The 20,644-nt window shown below is 42.0% G+C and overlaps 1 protein-coding gene across 12 annotated transcripts in view; it reads left to right on the top strand.

Annotated features, from left to right (window-relative positions):
- The window catches only part of TRAF3 (TNF receptor associated factor 3), a 161,935-nt gene that overhangs the window by 67,528 nt on the left and 73,763 nt on the right, over window positions 1-20,644 (top strand). For 11 of the 12 annotated variants that reach the window (XM_058291321.1, XM_058291349.2, XM_058291306.2 and 8 more), the window contains one exon: window positions 19,001-19,126. The exons of the other annotated variant lie outside the window; for it this stretch is intronic. The gene's annotated coding sequence lies outside the window, so the exon portion shown is untranslated. The remainder of the gene's footprint in view (window positions 1-19,000; window positions 19,127-20,644) is intronic. 12 annotated transcript variants of the gene reach the window in all.

The raw sequence follows: 20,644 nt of genomic DNA, 5'->3' as shown, positions 1-20,644 counted from the left end.
TCCATAGAACTGGAAGTTAAGACTGCCAGCTGGCCACTTTGGGCTCCTCTTACCTCTGAATCAAGAGGCAAAGAAGATAATTACTATCAAGGAGAAATCAGACTACATTTACATAATGGGGGTAAAGAAGAGTTTGCCTGAAATATAGGAGATCCTCTAGGATGTCTCTTAGTACTGCCATGCCCTGCCATTAAAGTCAATGGAAAATTGCAACAACCCAATCCAAGTAGGACTCACAGTGTTCCTGAATCTTTAGGAATGAAGGTTTGAGTCACCCACCAGGCAAAGAACCACGGCCAGCTTAGCTGCTTACTGAGAGTAAAGGGAACACAGAAGTAGTGGAAGAAGGTTGTGATAAATATGAACTGCGACCACATGACCAGTTACAGAAACAAGGGCTGTATGGTCAGGAATCTTCCTTGTTTTGTTATGAGTAGGATTGTATATGTACATAAAACAAACATCTTGGGAAGCAGTTGTGGCTAAACTGATAGAGCATCTGCTTATCATATAGGAGGTCCAGGGTTTGGTACCAGGGCCTCCTGACCTGTGTGGTGAGCTGGCCCACGTGCAGTGCTGCCGTGCACAAGGAGTGCTGTGCCACACAAGGGTGTCCACCGTGTAGGGGTGCCCCATGCACAAGGAGTGCACCGCGCAAGGAGAGCCGCCTCACATGAAAAAAATGCAACCCACCCAGGAGTGGCGCCGCGCACACGAAGAGCTGACACAGCAAGATGACACAACAAAAAAAGCGACAGTTTCCCAGTGCCACATGACAAGAATGCAAGTGGACACAGAAGAACATGCAGCGAATGAACAGAGAAAACAGACAACTGCGGGGGCGGGGGGGGGAAGGAGAGAGAAATAAATTAAAAAAAGAGAACCGGTCGCATTGAAAGAGATTGACTCCATCATCAAAAATCTCCCAACAAAGAAAAGTCCTGGATGAAATGGATTCACAGGTATATTCTACCCAGCATTTCAAGAAGAATTAACACCAATCCTGTTTAAACTTCCAGTAAATTGAAGAGGAAGGAAAATTGCCCAACCCATTTTATGAAGCCAACATCACCCTAATACCAAAGCCAGATAAAGATACTATAAGATAAGAAAATTACAGTCCTATCTTTCTAATGAACAGAGTTGTAAAAATGCTCAACAAAATACTTGCAAATAGAATCCAGCACATATAAAAAAATTTATACATCACAACCAAGTGGGATTTATTCCTGGTATGCAAGGGTGGTTCAACATAAGAAAATCAACCAACGTAATATACCACACTGACAAACTAAAGGTAAAAAAACCCACACGATCATCCTGATTGATGCAGAAAAGGCATTCGACAAAATCCAGCATCCTTTGTTGATAGAAGTACTTCAAAAATATAGGAAAATAAAGAATAACGAATGAATGAAGGGGCTAAATCAGCCTGCCGCAAAACCAAAAAAATATATAGGAATTAGAAGAAAAATTTCTCCATGATAAAAGGCATATATGAAAAACCCACAGCCAGCATTGTATTAAATGGGGAAATGTTGAAAGCTTTTCCTCTATGATTGGGAACAAGACAAGGATGCCCACTGTCACCATTATTATCACATTGTGCTAGAAATTCTAACTACAGCAATTAGACGAGAAAAAAAAAGCATCTGAATAGGAAAAGAGGAAGTAAAATTCTCAGTTTGTGGATGACATCATAGTATATTTAGAAAATTCTGAAACATCTGTAACAAAACTACTTCAGCTAAAAAAGTTCAGCAAAGTGGCAGGATACAAGATCAACAGGCAAAAAAACTGATGTTTCTGTACACTAGTATTGAACAATCTGAGGAGGAAATCAGGGAAAAATTCCATTTGTAATAGCAACAAAAAGACTCAAATACCTAGGAATTTAGCCAAAGAAGTACAGGACCTTTATGCAGAAAACTACAAAACAATGCTAAAGGAAATCAGTGAAGACCTAAATGAATGGAAAGGCATTTCTTATTCATGGATTGGAAGACTAAATATTGTGAACATGTCAATTCTACCCAAACTGATTTAGCAATTCAATGCAATATCAATCAAAATTCCAACAGCCTCCTTACAGAAGTAGAAAAGGGAATTACCATATTCATTTGGAAGGGAAAGTGCACCCAAATAGCCAAAAGCATTCTAAAAAGCGTAGGGAGTGAAATTTTCACTGTCTGACCTTGAAACACATCACAAAGCTTTAGTGGTCAAAACGGCATGGTATTTTCATGAAGATATACACATTGATCCATGTAATAGAATTGAGAGTCCAGAAATAAACGCTTACCTCTACAGCCCACTAGTTTTTGACAAACCTACCAAAGCCATGTTAACGGGACAAAATAGTCTCTTGAGCACATGGTTCTGGGAGAACTGGATATCTGTAACCAAAGAATGAAAGAGGACCCTTATCTCACTCCCCATACAAAAATCAATTCAAAATGGATCACAGACCTAACAATAAAAGCCCGGACCATAAAACTAACTAGAGGAAAATGTAGAGAGACATCTTAAAGACCTTGTGGTAGGTGGTATTTTCTTGGACCTTACACCCAAAGTGTGCTCAACAAAAGAAAAAAATAGATAAATGGGACTTCCTTAAAATTAAACACTTTTGTACCTCAAAGGACTTTGTCAGAAGGGTGAAAAGGCAGCCAACTCAATGGGAGAAAATATTTGGAAATCACATTTCCAATAAGTTTTTAATATCCACCCACCTCCTACAAGGATGGTCCCAGGTTTGGTTCCCAGTGTCTCCGAAAGAAGAAAACTAAACAACGAGCAGACTAGGAGCAAACATTGAGCCAAAACGATGAGCAGAAACAATGACCAGACAATGAGCAAAACAACAAGCAAGACAGCAAGACGAGGAGCACACAGAGTGAAAACAAACGAGCAGAGCACGGATGTGGCTCACGCAGTTGAGCACCTACCTCCCGCATGGGAACTCCTGCATTCCATTCCTGGTTCCTCCTGAAGATAAAACAAACATATAATGAGCAGATAATGAACAAAAACAATGAGCGGACGAGCAAATAGATAAGGGAGTCATCTTAGTCGGGGGAGAAATGGGCAAAAGACTTTTTGTCCAAAGAAGAAATATAAATGGTAAAAAAACAACAACAAAAACACATGAAATGTTCAACATCACTAGCATTTAGGGAAATGCAAATCAAAGTCACAATGAAATATCATTTCACATCTGATAGAATGTTAAAAATACAGAGAATTACAGAGAGATAGGAACATTTACTAACTGGGTAGAAATGTAGAATGGTACAGCTACCATGGAGGACTATTTTGCAGTTCCAAGGAAATTGAATATAGATTTGCCATGTAACCCAGTAATACCACTACTGATTATATACCCAGAAGAACCGAGAGCAGTGACATGAACTGTAGACTATCAGGCAAATGGCTTGTCTCTCCCTGGAGCTGCAGGATCAAAACTCTCTCTTCTTCCTGTCTGTGGAGTTCTCTCTCATCCTCTATGTATCTCTTTCTGTGTTCTCCATGATTGACTGTTTATGTAGCCCACCAACGGGGCAGGGACTCAACCCTGTACACCCTAATGATGTGGTAGAGTCAAAACCCTAACTTGATTTAATCAAGTGAACATAAAGCCTTTGAATTTAAATAAAAGGTTATCATATCCAGAGGAACAGACCAGTTTATAAACATGATCTATATTACTTTTTGGAATTCATAAATAATATCAAACTGCCAAAAAAGAAATTACAATATTAAAAAAAAAGAAAAACACCTTAAATCAGTGACAATGTTATGTACAAATCACATCTCAGTTAGTTAAAAGAAATACAGTTTGTCTTGGGGCAAAGTCCCCTCTGGCCGTAGACCTGTGAAACCCATAAAACAATTTATCTGGGTGGTGACCAAGCTCCAGACCTCACCATCCAAGAGCATGGGGTAATGGCCACACCTTCCCTGATCTCTGGGGTACAGTCTCAACACCATCAGTACAGTGAGATGGTGGCAGCATTCTCCCTAAGCTCTGGTGTACAGGCCCTCCCCTCTCAGACCCATGGGCTGTTGATCTTACTCTCCTCCACTCTTTTTTTTTTTTTTTTTTTAAAGATTTATTTATTTAATTTCCCCCCCCTCCCCTGGTTGTCTGTTCTTGGTGTCTATTTGTTGCGTCTTGTTTCTTTGTCCGCTTCTGTTGTCGTCAGCGGCACGGGAAGTGTGGGCGGCGCCATTCCTGGGCAGGCTGCTCTTTCTTTTCACGCTGGGCGGCTTTCCTCACGGGCACACTCCTTGCGCGTGGGGCTCCCCCACGCGGGGGACACCCTTGCGTGGCACGGCACTCCTTGCGCGCATCAGCGCTGCGCATGGCCAGCTCCACACGGGTCAAGGAGGCCCGGGGTTTGAACCGCGGACCTCCCATATGGTAGACGGACGCCCTAACCACTGGGCCAAAGTCCGTTTCCCTCTCCTCCACTCTTGGGGAATGTGCTTCACCCTCTCTGTAGCCTGAGGCAGCCAAACTCCCTGGACAGCAGGGTAGAGCATCTGCTCTCTTCGGATGCCAGGGCAGACTCGCTCTGTCTGCACATTGGCAGGCTTCTTCTCTTGGCCAAGGAGATGCCTGAATTCCAGACCTCAGCTTCCACGGTTGTCCTCTTAAAGCTGTTCTTCCTTCAGTGTCTCCCCTCCTTGTCCTTGTTAGTCCAGGCTGACAATGGTTTTGTTCATGCAGCGCTCCCAAAAAGCTTGTTGGTTTAGCATGCAGAAGCAGGGTTGAAGCCATCAGACAGTAAGACTTTGCACAAGTCTTTCCTGGATAGCTGCATTTTCAATCCTGACATATTAGTTCCATGTTTAGTTAATTCCTCAAGTGGGGCAGTATCGTCTGGGGGCATGATTTCCAGAGGCTTGGAGTTGCCAGAATTAGTTTCTGGTTTCTTTGTGCTCAAGAATTCAGTTACCAGCTTATTTCTTTCATCTGCTGCAAGGAGAGGCCAGACTGCATTTTCTACATTTAGTTTAGAAATCTTGACTAAATGTCCAAGCTCTTATTTTTCAAATTCTGCTTTCCTGCAATATCAGGAGTCAATCTTGCTAAGTTCTCTGCAACTTTAAAACATGGATCACCTTTCCTCCAGTTAATTTCATCATTTCCTTCTAGGACCTTGTATTAGTTAGCTGAAGGGGTGCTGATGCAAAGTACCAGAAATCTGTTGACATTTATAAGGGATATTTATTTTGGGGTAGAGGCTTGCAGTCACAAGGCCCTAAAGAGTAAGTTACTTCCCTCACCAAAGTCTGTTGCCATGTGCTGGAGCAAGATGGCTGCCAGTCTCTGCAAGGGTCTAGCCTTCCTCTTCCTTTTAAGCTTCTGTGGTCCCAGCTTCTTCCGACCTCAGCTGTAGGCAGGCATAGGGCTCCTCTCTCTTCCCGGGGAGCAGGGAGGGGGAGATCTTGTCTCTTTCCAGGCTCAGCTGCTCTGCTCTCGCCACAATGCCAGCTGTAAACCATCAAGTGACCCACTTGGCTCTCTCCCTGGGGCTCCAGCATCAAAAAACTAAACTCTCACCTCTGCCGTGTTTTTTTTTGTGTGAGTGTCTGTCCACCAAGTGGGTAGGAGTCCTACTGATATGACCGAATCAAAGCCCTAATCTTAAGTTAAATAAAAGTGAAAACTCTGAATTTAGTACAATTAAAGGGTATAACACCCAGAGGAACAGACAAACATAATCAGTATTTCTTTTTGGAATCCATCAATAATATCAAAGTGCCACAGGCCTTATCAGAAATAACTTTAGGCTCCTTATTCCTACCAATAATCTCTTCAGAGCAATCTAGGTCATTTCCATCAAGCATCTCTCAATTCCTCCAAAAAAATACCCCTTACCCATTTATAAAACCGTTCAGCTTTTTTGGTAATTGCAAAAACATGACCCACTCCTGGTACCAAGCTGTATTAGGGTTCTCTAGAGAAACAGAATCAACAGGAGATATCTGTAAATATTTAAAGAGTTTATAAAATTCGCTCATGTGATTGTGGGGATGTACAAGTCCAAATTCCATAGGCAGGTTGCAAACCAAGGACTCCAGTGAAAGTCCTTCATTAGTTCCCAGGAGACATTGGCTGTCCAAAGTCAAGCTGGAAAATTCACTCTGAATGCTGAAATCACTTCTCCTTTTAAGGCATTCAGCTGATTGGGTAAAACGTCATTCATTACTGACAGCAATCACTTGTTGATTGTAGAAGTAATCAGTCATCTGTACAATAAACTTGCTGGTGACTAAAGTGCATAAATGTCCTTGTGTTACAATTAGCCCAGTGCTTGCGTGACCGTGCACAGTTCCCTGGCTGAGTTAAAACATTAGCCTAAGCATCACAACACACCATGAAGTATTATGCAGCAGTAAGAAGTGAAGTTGTAAAGCATGTGACTACATGGATGAACTAGAGGACATGATGAGTGAAGCAAGCCAGACACAAAAGGACAGATACTGTATGGTTGTACTACTACTATGACCTAAATACATTGTATAATCTCATGGAGTAGTTATTAACTTGAATATGGGTCACCAGAAAATAGAATGAAGTTAGAGAATGGAAAGCTAGGGTTAACTTGTGTAGAATTGGTAAAAACTGTGTGTGTTCATCTTTGGAAATGAATAGAAAAGGTGAAAGTGCAACAATGTTTGTAACTCGAGTATTATTATATGGGTATGACAGTGGTTTAAAGGGAAAGTCTAAGGGCATGTATATTACTAAAAGGAAAGCTAAAAAATGTGACATGGGATTGTATAACATAGTAAAATCACAGGTAAAATTGCATGTATAAGACTGTTTTTCTTTGAAACTCAACTAATGTATGTTAATACTACGAAATGTTGCAATCAGACGGAAACCATTATGCTAAGTGGAAGAAACCAGGCACAAAGTACTTCATAGTGTATGATCTCATTTATTTAAAATGTAAACATAAATCACTTTATAAAGATGAAATTAGATTAGTGGTTATGTAGGGCTGGAGTAGGATAGAGGGATTGAGAGGTGACTGCTATGGGGTGTGGAGTTTTTCTTTTTTGGAGTTATGAAATTGTTCTAAAAAATTCTGTGGTGATGAATGCACAACATTATGATTATACTAAAGCCCACTGTTTATACACTTTAGATAGATCATATGGTATTTGAATATATCTCAGTAAAACTGCTTAAAAGATAAATAAAAGTGCACAAATAGCCAGAAATAGCAGCTATGTATGGCAGGCGAAGCATAAAGAGATTGAGAAGTGAAGAATTTTCTTGTTGGAATGTTTGTCAATTTCTTATTTCTTATTATTACTAATGAAATAATAAAAATATCCTAATAATGATTGAAGTGATGAATTCCCAACTATGTGATTATACCAGATACCATTGGTTGCACACTCTGGATGAATTATATGCTTTATTAATATGTATCAATAAAATTTGTTTTAAAAAATTAATGGACGAAATAATAGTAATCTGACAAAAATTTTCGGAAGAACAAGGAAGAAGAACTACTTGCCAATTCATTCTTTAAGGCAGCACTTACCCTAATAACAGCACCAGACAGAAACATTTTAAGAAAGGAAAACCACAGAGCAGCATTTCCCGTACATGCAGAAATCATCAATAAAGCGTTAACAAATAGAACTTGGCAACGTGTAAAAAGAATATTATATATTGACCCAGTCGGGTTTATCTATCAGAAATGAAATGTTGGTTTAACATTGGAAAATGAACTAGTGTAATCCATCCTAGTAACAGAACCAAAAAAAAACACCAGAATGAAGCACAGAGATGGAAATATTGAAATCACAAAAGGGAGGCAGGAGACAAAGCAGAAATAGTGAGGCCTAACGTGTATAATTGGAATCTGAGAAGGAGCAGGTGAGACAAGGGTGCAGAAGTAATACTTGATAATGCCTGAAAACTTGCCAGAAATTGTAAAAGTGACAGATCCAGGAAGCCCAGCAGATGACTGGCAGGATAAATAAAAAGAAAGCCACACCTATTGTAGTGAAACAGTAGAAAATCAAAAACAAGAAAAATCTTAGACATTCAGAGGAAAAAAATTACCTATCAAGGAACAACAGTCAGTTGACTTCTCAGCAGTAGCAGAGAAAGTGTAAAAGATATTGAAACAATGGCTCCAGTACCCCGAAAAAAATTCTGTAGCCAACAAAATATCCTTCAAGAACAAAGATGTTTCCTGACAGACAAAACAAGAGTTTGCCACCAGCAGTCTTGCATAAAGTAAATTTCAGAAGAAGTATTTTAGGCGGATGGAAGGGAAATTATTCTAGGTAGGTCTGAGTTGCAAGGAGTGAAGAGCAAAGGAAGCAGTATATATGTAGGTATATCTGAATAAATAAATCTTGTATAAAATATTAATAATGACTTAGAAGTTGTAATTTTTAAAATATACACACACACAATGGTATAATTTAGAAATAGGTTAATGGAGTGGTAAGGTCTTTGTAGTCAAAGAGAAGAGTGTAGTTATTGATTAACGTTGGACTTTGGTGAGTCAATTACATATTATAATTTCTGGAGTCACTAAAAGAATAGAAACAGAATGTGTAACTTCTAGATTAGTGGAGAGTGGGAGCTGCAATGATAACAAATAATCCAAAAGAAGGCAATTAAAAAGTTTCTGGTGAAATAGATACACTTTTTTTTAGGAGGTAGCAGGGATTGAAACTGACCTCATACATGGGAAGCAGGTGTTCAACCTCTGATCTACACCTGTGCCCCTGTTTAAATATGAGTAATTCCAATGTAAATGGACAGAATGCTCCAATTAAAAGACAGAGGTTTTAAAAACATCCAGCTATGTGAGTGACTCATCTAAAATGTTAAGGGTTCAGAATGGTTGAAAGCAAAATGATGAAAAAAGCTAACCCATGCAAACACTAACCAAGTTTTTTAGTAAGATTGCATAGATTGGACAGAATATACTTGGACAAAAAGCTGTACTAGATATAATGAGTTTCATTACATGTAATAAGGTGAGTAGTTGCTGTAACAAAACCTTGAACATTTCAGTAAGTTATCATAAATTTGTTTATTTCTTGCTGACATGAAGTCTGATGCAGATAGTCCTAGCTGACAGGTTGCTTTCTACGTGGCCGTTTGGAGAGTCAAGTTTCTTTTGCCTTATGACACCACTGCCTCTAGGACCTTGGGATTCCTTGCAGGGTCCTCTGTACGTGGGACAAGAGGACTTGGAGACTCACGGCCACGGCCAGGCGAGGAGGTGCTGGTGTACATGGGCAGCGCTCAGGTCGTCTGACCAAACTTAACTGCAGGGAGCCTTGAAAATAGTCCAGCTGTGTGCCCAGGAGGCAGGAAATGGTTTGGGGGAACAGTCTCTGCCACACTTTGTAATGATGAAAGTTCAAAAGGGAATTAAAACAATTTGGAATTTGGTTGAACCTAAAGTAGAAATTATATAGTCTACCTCATTGGCAGGGAAAAACAGTCAAATGTTTGCTAAGGTGCAGATTTCAATATGTCTCAATAATTGATAGAAAAAGCAGACCACCCCCCGCCCCCCCCCCCAAAAAAAATTGGTAAGCATGGAAGTTTTAAACAGTATGGGTAACCTTGGTCTGATGTATATACATAGAACACTCCATCCAAAGACTGCAAAATATACTTTTTCAAACACTTACAGGGCACTTATGAAAATTGACCATACTGGACCTAGTGCAAGTCTCAACAAATTTCAAAGTATTGAAATAATACAAATGATAATCTCTAACCTGAATGGAATTAAGCTATAAATCAGTAACAACAAGATAAGTATAAGCTCCCCAAGAGTTTGAAAATAAATAGTTTTAAATAACCCTTGGTTCAAAAAAGATGATATAATGAAAGTTAGAAAATATTTCAAACTAACTGATAATGAAACGCTGTATATAAGTTGTAGAATGAACTAAATTGTACTTAGAGGGAAATTTATAGCTTTAGAAAAGGTGAAAAGCTAAAACTAATAGGCCAATAATCAGAATTAGAAAAAGAATAACAAAAACAAAAGCCCAAAGGAATTAGAATAAATTAGCAATGATAAGTACAGAATTAATAAAATGGAAAACTTAAAATTGAAAAGATTAACAAAGCCAAAGGTTGGTTCTTTGAGAAGCCTAGTAAAATTGATAAACATCTGGTAAGGGAAGCGGATTTGGCTCAGTGAATAGAGCGTCCACCTACCAAATGGGAGGTCCGCGGTTCAAACCCAGGGCCTCCTGACCCGAGTGGTGAGCTGGCCCACATGCAGTGCTGCTGCACGCAAGGAGTGTCCTGCCACGTAGGGGTGTCCCCGTGTAGGGAGCCCCATGCTCAAGGAGTGTGTAAGGAGAGCCGCCCTGTGTGAAGAAAGCGCAGCCTGCCCAGATGTGGCGCTGCACACACGGAGAGCTGACACAGCAAGATGACGCAGCAAAAAGACACAGATTCCCGGTGCTGCTGACAAGAATCCAAGCGGACACAGAAGAACACACAGCAAATGGACAAAGAGGGCAGACAACGGGGTCGGGGAAGAGAAATAAATAAAAAATAAATCTTTAAAAAAATAATCTGTTAAGACTAATAAGAAAAAAATGAAAGGAATAAAGGGAAACCACTGTGGATTTCAGTAGACTTTAAAAATATTGTAAAATGGTATTTTAAGTAGCATCTTGCCATAGACAATATAACTTACTAAAAGTCATTGAAGAAAACTTTAATACTGTAACCATTTTTTAAAAAATCACGAATCAGTAATTTAAAAATTTTAGACATAGATGACTTCATTGTTGCTGTTTTTTTCTTTTTTACTATACATTAATTTCTTAAAATATTAAGATTTCAAAATTCATCCTTTAGTCACTCAGAGCTTAAGTGGACTGTGAACTTAAAAATATTTGAAAACCTTCTGATTTTAGATTATATGTTTATTTTTTTTTAATTTTCTTAAATTTTTTATTTATCATGATTAGAATCCATCAGTCTTTCCAGAAAGAAGTAATTCCACTCTTACTCAGTACTTCCTGAGAACAAAACAGGGAGCACTTCCATATTCATTTTTTTCTTTAAGATTTGTTTATTTATTCCTCCCCACCCCCTTTGTTGTTTGCACTTGCTATGTCTGTTCATCTTCCTTATTTCATTTAAGGAGGCACCGGGAGCTGAACCTGGGACCTCCAATGTGGGAGGGAGGTGCCTAATCGCTTGAGCCACCTCCTCTCCCTGCTTTGTTGTGTCTCTCGTTATGCTCCCTCTTCTTGTGTCTCTTGTTTTGTCAGCTTGCTGCACCTACCTGTTGTGCCAGCTCGCTGTCTTCTTTAGGAGGCACCAGGATCCGAACCAGTGACCTCTCATGGTAGGAGCCCAGTCACCTGAGCCACATCCACTTCCTCCTTACTCATTTTATAAGGTTACTGTAACTTTGTTACTAAAGCTGACAGATAGCATATAATCAGTAAAGTGTTTTTAGCTAGCAAGGTAAGTAACATAGCAATTGATTTCAGTTCTCTTCCCAAGAAACATTGAGCCTTACCTTGCTCATTTGGTAAGAACTGCAGTCCAGCTTTAGATGATGAACAGATTAGATTTACAGAAATGTGAATGAAAGAATTTTGTATGTTTTACATACATGTGTGTGTGAGCAAGTATTACTTTAATTGACCTGTGTAGCTTCTTTTTTTGTAAAGATTTATTTAATTTCATTTTTCAAATTTATTTCTCTTCCCTTCCCCCCACCCCCCACCCCCAGTTGTCTGCTCTTTGGGTCCATTCACTGTGTGATCTTTTGTGTCCATTTGTATTCTTGTCAGCGGCTCCAGAATCTGTGTCTTGTTTTGTTGCGTCATCTTGCTGCATCACCTCTCCATGTGTGCAGCGCCATTCCTGGGCAGGCTGCACTTTTTCCGTGCTGGGCGGCTCTCCTTATGGGGCATGCTCCTTGCACGTGGGGCTCCCCTACGCGGGGGACACCCCTGCATGGGAGGGCACTTCTTGCGAACATCAGCACTGCGTGTAGGCCAGCTTGTCACACAGGTCAGGAGGCCCTGGGTTTGAACATTGGACCTCCCATGTGGTAGGCAGATGCCCTATCTGTTGGGCCAGATCCGCTTCCCCTATATAGCTTCTTTTTTTTTTTTTTTCAGATTTATTTTCATTTATTTCTCTCCCCTTCCCCCCACCCTGCCCCAGTTGTCTATTCTCTGTGTCCATTTGCTGCGTATTCTTTTGTCCCCTTTTTTGTTGTTGTTGTCAGCGGCACGGGAATCTGTGTCTCTTTTTTTGTTGTTGTTGCGTCATCTTGCTGCATCAGCTCTCTGTGTGTGCAGTGCCATTCCTGGGCAGCCTGCACTTTCTTTTGCGCTGGGCAGCTCTCCTTACGGGGAGCATTTCTTGCGCATGGGGCTCCCCTACATGGGGGACACCCCTGTGTGGCACAGTACTCCTTGCGCACATCACCAGTGCGCATGGGCCAGCTCCACATGGGTCAGGGAGTCCTGGGGTTTGAACCGCGGACCTCCCATGTGCTAGATGGACACCCTATCCACTGGGCCAAGTGCGCTTCTCCCCCTATATAGCTTCTTGATTAGAGGATTTGTGATCTTATCAGTGAGGGTTCTTTCTAATGTAAATTCCATAAAACTTAGCCTTAGCTTTTTTTTTTTTTTAAGATTTATTTCTTTCCTCTTCTCCCCCTTTGTCTGCTCTCTCTGTCCATTCACTGTGTGTTCTTCTGTGTCCACTTGTATTATCAGGCGGCACTGGGAAACTGCGTCTCTTTTTTATTGTGTCATCTTGCTGCGTCAGCTCTCCGTGTGTGCGGTGCCACTCCTGGGCGGGCTGCACTTATTTCACACGGGGCGGCTCTCCTTGCGCGTGGGGCACCTCTACACGGGGGTACCCCTGCGTGGCACAGCACTCCTTGCACGTGGCAGTACTTCGTATGGGTCAGCTCACCACATGGGTGAGAAGGCCTGGGGAATTCAAACCCTGGACCTCCCATATGGTAGGTAGATGCTCTATCAGTTGAGCCATGTCTGCTTCCTGGCCTTCGCTTTTAAAGGACTGTAGTAACAGAGTGAGTACCAGAATGAAAAAAAAAAAGCATTTTAAAGTGGTAGGCTCTTGTGGTGCCCTGCCAGCACCCACTCCACCCCTCACCGCTCTGTGCAGAGCTGGCTTGTGCTCCCAGTGCAGATCCTTCTGGGAGGGGGCGGGCAGAGTGACCTTCAGTGCACATACTGGGAGCACGTGTGTCTGGCCAAATCTGTCTGGGGGTGGCCTGAGGGACTTGCTGCCCCAGAACTTGCCCTGCATGTAGAGGCTCATGGAGCCTCCTACAGAACGCTGTGGAGAGCATTCAAGTGGCTGTCTGGGGCAAGGGACTGCTGGCTACAGGACATACAGTGCAGGCCCCAGACCCCAAGGAAAGTTGTTTCCTAGGGAAAGCATTTGTATCCCTATAAACGGGGGATTTCCTGGGACTACACACATGTCCACACAAGTCGCATGTGCAGGAAGGTTCAGGGTGGCTGCACATTTTGGCCTGGTTCTACTCTCTAAACTCATTGTATGGATCAGTCTGGAAGTGGAGCTTTAACACAGGGCAGTCTGCAAAGACTGGTAAAGGGGTTTTCTTTTTTCTTTTTTTGTTAGCTCCTGGCATTCAAGGAAAATTTGGTCAACACAACCTGGATACAAGCTTAAGGAGCAGACACCCAGAGTTTAAATTTCTTTAGTATCACATTAAAATATCAAAATGTCCAGGTTTCAGCAAATAGTTATAAAATAAGGAAATAGGAAGCTAGGGTCTAGGCAATAAAGCATTAGAAACTATCAATGAGGAGGATCAGCCATGGGGCATATCAGATGAAGAAATTGTTTTAAGGGAAGCGGACATGGCTCAACTGATAGAGCGTCCACCTACCATATGGAGGGTCCAGGGTTTGATCCCCAGGGCCTCCTGCCCCGTGTGGTGAGCTGGCCCATGTGCAGTGCTGCTGTGCGCAAGGAGTGCCATGCCACACTGGGGCACCTCTGTGTAGGGGTGCCCCATGCGCAAGGAGTGTGCCCCATAAGGAGAGCTGCCCCGCATGAAAAAAGTACAACCCATCCAGGAATGGCGCCGCACACACGGAGAGCTGACACAGAAGATGATGCAACAAAAAAGATGCAGTTTCCTGATGCCGCCAAGAATGCAAGTGGACACAGAAGAACACACTGGTATGGCCACAGAGAGCAGATAACGGGGGAGAAGGGGAGAGAAATAAATAAAATAAATCTTTTTTAAAAATTGTTTTAAATGGCCCTAAATATGCTCAGAGGTAAAAGAAATCATAGACAAAGAACTAAAGGAAATCAGGATAATGATAAAAGGAACCAAAGAATTCAAGACCACAATAACAGAAATAAATAATTCTCCCGAAGGGTTCAACAGTAGAATGGAGCTGGCAGAATAGAAAATCAGTGGATTTGAAGATAAGACAAGTGAAATCATTCATTCTGAGGTACAGTAGGAAGATAGAATGAAGAGTGAACAGAACCTGTCGGACACCATCAAGCATACCAATGTACACATTGTGGGGATTCCAGAAGAATGAGAGAGAAAGGGGCCGAGAGAATAGTCAAGGAAATAATGGCTGAAAACTTTCCAGGTTTACTGAAGAACATGAATATACATTTTCAGGGTCCTCAGAAAAACTCCAGGATAAATCCAAATAGACCCATGCAGTGGTGTATTGTAATTAGACTATCGACTGCCAAAGATAGAATTCTGAAAGCTGCAAGAGAGAAGCACTGTTCATGTCTCAGTAAGATTAAGTGCCAAATTCTCAAGGAAAACCGTGGAGGCAAGGCTGTGCAATTGCGTATTTAAAGTGATAAAAGCAAAAAATTGCCACCCAAGAATTCTATATCCTGCAAAAGTGTCTTCTTAAAAATAAGGAAGAAATTAAGACATTCCCAGATAAACAAAAGCTGAGGGAGTTCATCATCAGTGGCTGTGCTCTACAAGAGAAGCCAAAGAGAGTTGTGCAGGTTGAAAGAAAGGACACTAGGCTATAGGTCAAAGCTGCATGAAGAAATCTCAGAGGGTGATGATGGGGCTCAGGATAAATGCCAGTACTATTATATTTTGGCTTGTAATTCCACTTTTAACTTCCTTTTTATGCATAGATGCATAAAACATATATGAGAAATCAGTGGTTTGGGATTTATAATACAAACATGTAATTTGTGACAAAAACTACATAAAGGTGGGGGGATAGAGGGGAATAAAACATAGTTTGTGTATACTGTTGAAGTTAAGTTGATATCAAAGATTTAGAATATTAAGTTTAAGCCCCACGGAACTACAAAGAAAATATCAGAAATGCAAGCTCATAGATACGGAAATTAGAGTACAGGTTGCCAGGTGCAGGGGGAATGGGGGGTTAGTGCGCGGTGGGTGTCGGGTTTCTGTTTGGGGAGCTGGGAAAGTTCTTATAATGGCAGGCGGTGAGGTTCCTGCAGCATAGTGAATCCCACAGAACACTCTTCTTGGGAGGGTTGAGATGGGGAAGTTTATGTTGTATGAATGTTCCCACAATAAAAAGCAATTAAAGGGTCAGGATCCAACAAGAGAGGAGAATCGGCTCAAAGAGACATTGTTGGGACATATGAAAAAATTGGAATATAGACTAAGCTTGATATCAATGTTAAGTTTTTTGAACTTCATAACTGCATTTAAGGGAAATGGACTTGGCCCAGTGGTTAGGGCGTCCATCTACCACATGAGAGGTCCGTGGTTCAAACCGCGGGCCTCCTTGAGGCTGGCCCATGCGCGGTGCTGATGCACGCATGGAGTGCCGTGCCACGCAGGAGTGCTGTGCCACGCAGGAGTGCTGTGCCACGCAGGGGTGTCCCCCACGTAGGGGAGCCCCACGTGCAAGGAGTGCGCCCGTGAGGAGAGCCGCCCAGCGTGAAAGAAAGTGCAGCCTGCCCAGGAATGGCGCCGCCCACACTTCCCATGCCGCTGACGACAACAGAAGCAGACAAAGAAACAAGACGCAGCAAATAGACACAGAGAACAGACAACTGGGGGAGGGGGGAGAATTAAAAAATAAATCTTTAAAAATAATAATAATAACTGCATTTAAGGGGGTTGTTACATAAATGACTATCCTTGTTCTTAGGAAATGTACATGGCACTATTAAGTGTTCAGGGAGCATAATATATACAACCTACACTCCAGTGTTCAGAAAAAAGGAAGGGAGGGAGGGAACAGAAAATGTGGCAAAATGTTTAACTTGATGGATCTGGGTATCTGGGGGAGAGTAGGGGTATATTAGTGTTCTCTGTATAGGATGTGTATTCTTTTTGTAATTGTCCTGTAAATTTGAACATATTTCAAAATAAAATTTTCAAAAAGCTCTAATGTCAGGCTGTCTACAAATGTTTGGGTTATGTCAGATTCTTCCCCAGCATCTTTCCCCAAGTTTGTGCTTATCTCGAACAGGCCCTTCACTCATAGTTGTCAGTGGCATTGTCAGCTCCAGACGTTGAGATGCTTGCCGTCAACCTGTTTGGGAAGGAGTAAGAACCTCTTTGTTTAAAATCCCGGAGTGGGAAGGAAAGACTTCACTCCTCCTAACTTGGATGCCGTCAGATGCACCAGTCTCTGGCCAGGGCAGTATTAAGCTCTGACCAACCAAACCCAAGGTGCATTTCTTCCAGGGCTGGAGTGAGTGTTTCTGAGACTTATGGACTGAGCGAGAGTAGGGAGCAGTGCCTCTAGATAAACTGGGACACAGTAACCCTAGGGAAAGTGAATGAATACTTGTTTACAAAAATTAAAGCTCCAGTTCCCCTACACATGGCTCTCCTGTCCTTCTCTTTGAACCTGTAATTAGTGCTAGAATTGAAAGTGTACATCCAAGAGACTTAAATCTCTGGGTGTCCTTGTGCCAGCTGGGCCCTGAATCTCAACTGAGTTGCCATGCCTACTCTCCAATTCATTGGTCTCATCCAGAACAGCTAACAAGGAGGTGATGATAGACAGCCACCATACCAAGGAACTGAGAGAGCCTCCAGCTGCAAGCAGGAGAGTCCCATCCATCGGTCCTGTGGGATCGAAGCCCCCTCTCAATTAGAGGCAGAGCAGACAGCACCATCCCAGAATCCTCAGGATTGGGAAATGAACAATGGACTAAAATAGACTTACTAGTATTCTACTATAGACTCTGATTCTAGCAATGGAAGAAATATCACTGATGTGGAGGCAGTGGCCACTGGAGGTTCTGAGGGCAGGGAGAGGGAAAAAAGGTGTAATGTAGGGCCATTTCCAGGACTTGGGAATTGTCGTGAATGACACTGCAACGACAGATACAGGCCATTATATATCTTGCCATAACCTACAGAATTGGATGGGAGAGAGTGTAAGCTACAATGTAAACTATAATCCATGCTTAGTGATGTACTCCAAAATGTGTTCATCAATTGCAATGAATGTACCACACTAACAGGATGTTAATGTGGGAGATGTGGAGGGTGAGGCATGTGGGAATCCCCTATATTTTTAATATAACATTTATGTAATCTGAGTATGTTTAAAAAAATAAAAAAATAAAAATTAAAGTTCCATTGCAGCTATAGTCGGAATGTAAAATATCATGAAGTCTTTATTCAAAGTAACTATAAAATTCTACATAGTAAAGATTTCTTAGCTAGGATACTACTACACAGCCAATCAGTAAGCAAAATTTAAAGCCTGACAAGCCTTATTGAAAATGTTGAGCAACAGCAACTTTCTCATACCCTTCTGGTAGAAGTGTGAATTATTATAACCGCTTTGGAAAATTGCATGGTTTTATGTAGTAAAGTGTATACTTACACAAAACCTAGCAGTCACATGTGCCTAAGTGCTTGAAATAGCTATACTGGAAAGATCTTACAGTAGTGTTATTCGTAATTGCTCCAAAGCAAAAACTACTCAGGTTCATCAAAGAATGAATAAATTATGAAGTATTTATACAATGGAATATTATACAGTAATGAAACTGTAGATAGAGCAACAACAATGTTGAGCCAGAATGTACAAGGCAAAATATATATACTGTGATTCCATTCATATAAAATGCTGGAGCAGGCAAAATACGCTATATGTATTAGAGCTGCACATCTAGGTAGTAAAGCTCCAAAGAAGAGCAAGTAAATGTAACCGTAAGTTAGGGTAGTAGTTGCTTTCATGGGAGGAGAGGGTTGGGGTTTAGAAAAGGGCACCCAACCCTCTGGGGTCCTGGCCATGCCCCTTTCATGGCCTGGATGGTAGTTGCATGATAACCGTCAATGAGCTGTACATTATTGTTTCCTGTACTTTATGTATGTAAATCATGATGAAAGTGAGTTATAAATCAAAATAATAGGAAGATTTTCAGACGTTGTAATCGTGTCCAATTTTAAAAATGTAGGAAACCCAAAGCACACCCATATAAAGAGTAGTTGAAAATGTTTTATCTAACTTCTTGATTATTTTGTAGAAATGTACATTTTTTAAATTCTATTTTTATTTATTTTTTTTAAAGATTATTTATTTAATTCCTCCCCCCCTCCCCCGGTTTTCTGTTTTCTGTCTGTTTGCTGCGTCTTGTTTCTTTGTCCGTTCTGTTGTCGTCAGCGGCACGGGAAGTGTGGGTGGCGCCATTCCTGGGCAGGCTGCACTTCCTTTCGCGCTGGGCGGCTCTCCTTACGGGCGCACTCCTTGCGCGTGGGTCTCTCCTACACAGGGGACACCCCTGCGTGGCACGGCACTCCTTGTGCGCATCAGCACTGCGCGTGCGCCAGCTCCACACGGGTCAAGGAGGCCCGGGGTTTGAACCGCGGACCTCCCATGTGGTAGATGGACGCCCTAACCACTGGGCCAAGTCTGTTTCCCTATTCTATTTTTAAAAACTTAAATTTTCCGGATGAGGAGTTGACCAAGCATTATGTTTATTTCTTAGGTAAGGGACTCCACTGCATTGTTTGAAGAAGGAAGGATAAGGTTGACACTGATTTGCCTCTGTTGGTACTGAAGTTCACTCCCTGATCAAGTTTAGATAGATCTTCTTACAACTTATGATACTCAGGTATGTCAGTATACAATTTTAATATGCACCAACTTTCTTAAGCTGTTACACGTTTACTTTGCATAAAAATAATTAACTTCAAAAACATTTTTTTTTTTCTTTTTTCTTTTTTTATTTTTTTTTATTGACTTTGTAATAATATTACATTAAAAATATATATGTGAGGTCCCATTCAACCCCACCCCCCCACCCCCCCTCTCCCCCCCCCCAACAAGACTCGTTCCCATCATCATGACACATCCATTGGATTTGGTAAGTACATCTTTGGGCACCTCTGCACCTCATAGACAATGGTTCACATCATGGCCCATACTCTCCTCCATTCCATCCAGTGGGCCCTGTGAGGATTTACAATGTCCGGTGATTACCTCTGAAGCACCATCCAGGGCAGCTCCATGTCCCAAAGACGCCTCCACCTCTCATCTCTTCCTGCCTTTCCCCATACCCATCGTCCACCATGTCCACTTTTCCCAATCCAATGCCACCTCTTCTATGTGGACATTGGATTGGTTGTGTCCATTGCACCTCTATGTCAAGAGGAGGCTCAGATTCCACATGGATGCTGGATCCAATCCTCCCATTTTCAGTTGTAATCACTCTAGGCTCCATGGTGTGGTGGTTGTCCTTCTTCAACTCCATCTTAGCTGAGTGTGGTAAGTCCAATAGATCAGATTTTAGGTGCTAGAGTCTGTTGAGGCTCAGGACCTGGCTATCACATTGTCAGTCCAGAGATTCAAATCCCCTAAATATATCTTAAACCCCAACATTAACTGCACCTCCAGCACATTAGCATGAAAGTCCTATGAAGGGAGATCCCATCTGAGTCCAGATTCATCACACATAAACACCATTTCCAAAGAGGGGCCATCTGCCCTGGTAGTTAACCCCATCGGCCATGACCATAACTCCCATGGGTCTCTTTAGCTCTCAGAGGAACCAATATCTGGGGGTTGTATCTGCTTTATCTGTCTCTCTGACTCTGCTCAGTTGTGCATGAGGGCAATCCTTCTGCCAGCCTCCAGACTCTTTTTTAGAAACTCGTAGCCATATAAACTCATTTCTCCTTTCCATTTCCCCCTTACTTTAGGTCAAACAGCATTTTAAAGTCATGTTATTTTATGTAGACAGGGATATTCTGCTGATCCGCATTGAACCTTCCGTATAAGGTCATTTTCCAGTTGCATCATCAGTTGGTAGTTGATAGTGGTCCCTCGTTGCCAGGGAGGCTCATCCCCGGGTGTCATGTCCCACGCTGGGGGGAAGGCATTGCATTTACATGCTGAGTTTGGCTTCGAGACTGGCCACATTTGAGTAACATGAAGGCTGACAGGAGGAAATTCCCAGGCACAATGTTGCTCTAGGCCTTGTTCTTATTTTAGGTTTATCAGCTCACAAGCATAGTCATTAGCATCAGGGGCTCACTGTTGAACCCTCACTCCCTCCCGGTCCCCGCCACTGTACCTGGGAGACTGTCGCTGCTCCCCTAGGGACCACAACAGAGCACCACTGGCCAGGAAC

Source organism: Dasypus novemcinctus, chromosome 3 (genome assembly GCF_030445035.2).
Source record: "Dasypus novemcinctus isolate mDasNov1 chromosome 3, mDasNov1.1.hap2, whole genome shotgun sequence".
NCBI lineage: Eukaryota > Metazoa > Chordata > Mammalia > Cingulata > Dasypodidae > Dasypus > Dasypus novemcinctus.
This window is presented reverse-complemented; position numbering and strand designations above follow the sequence as displayed.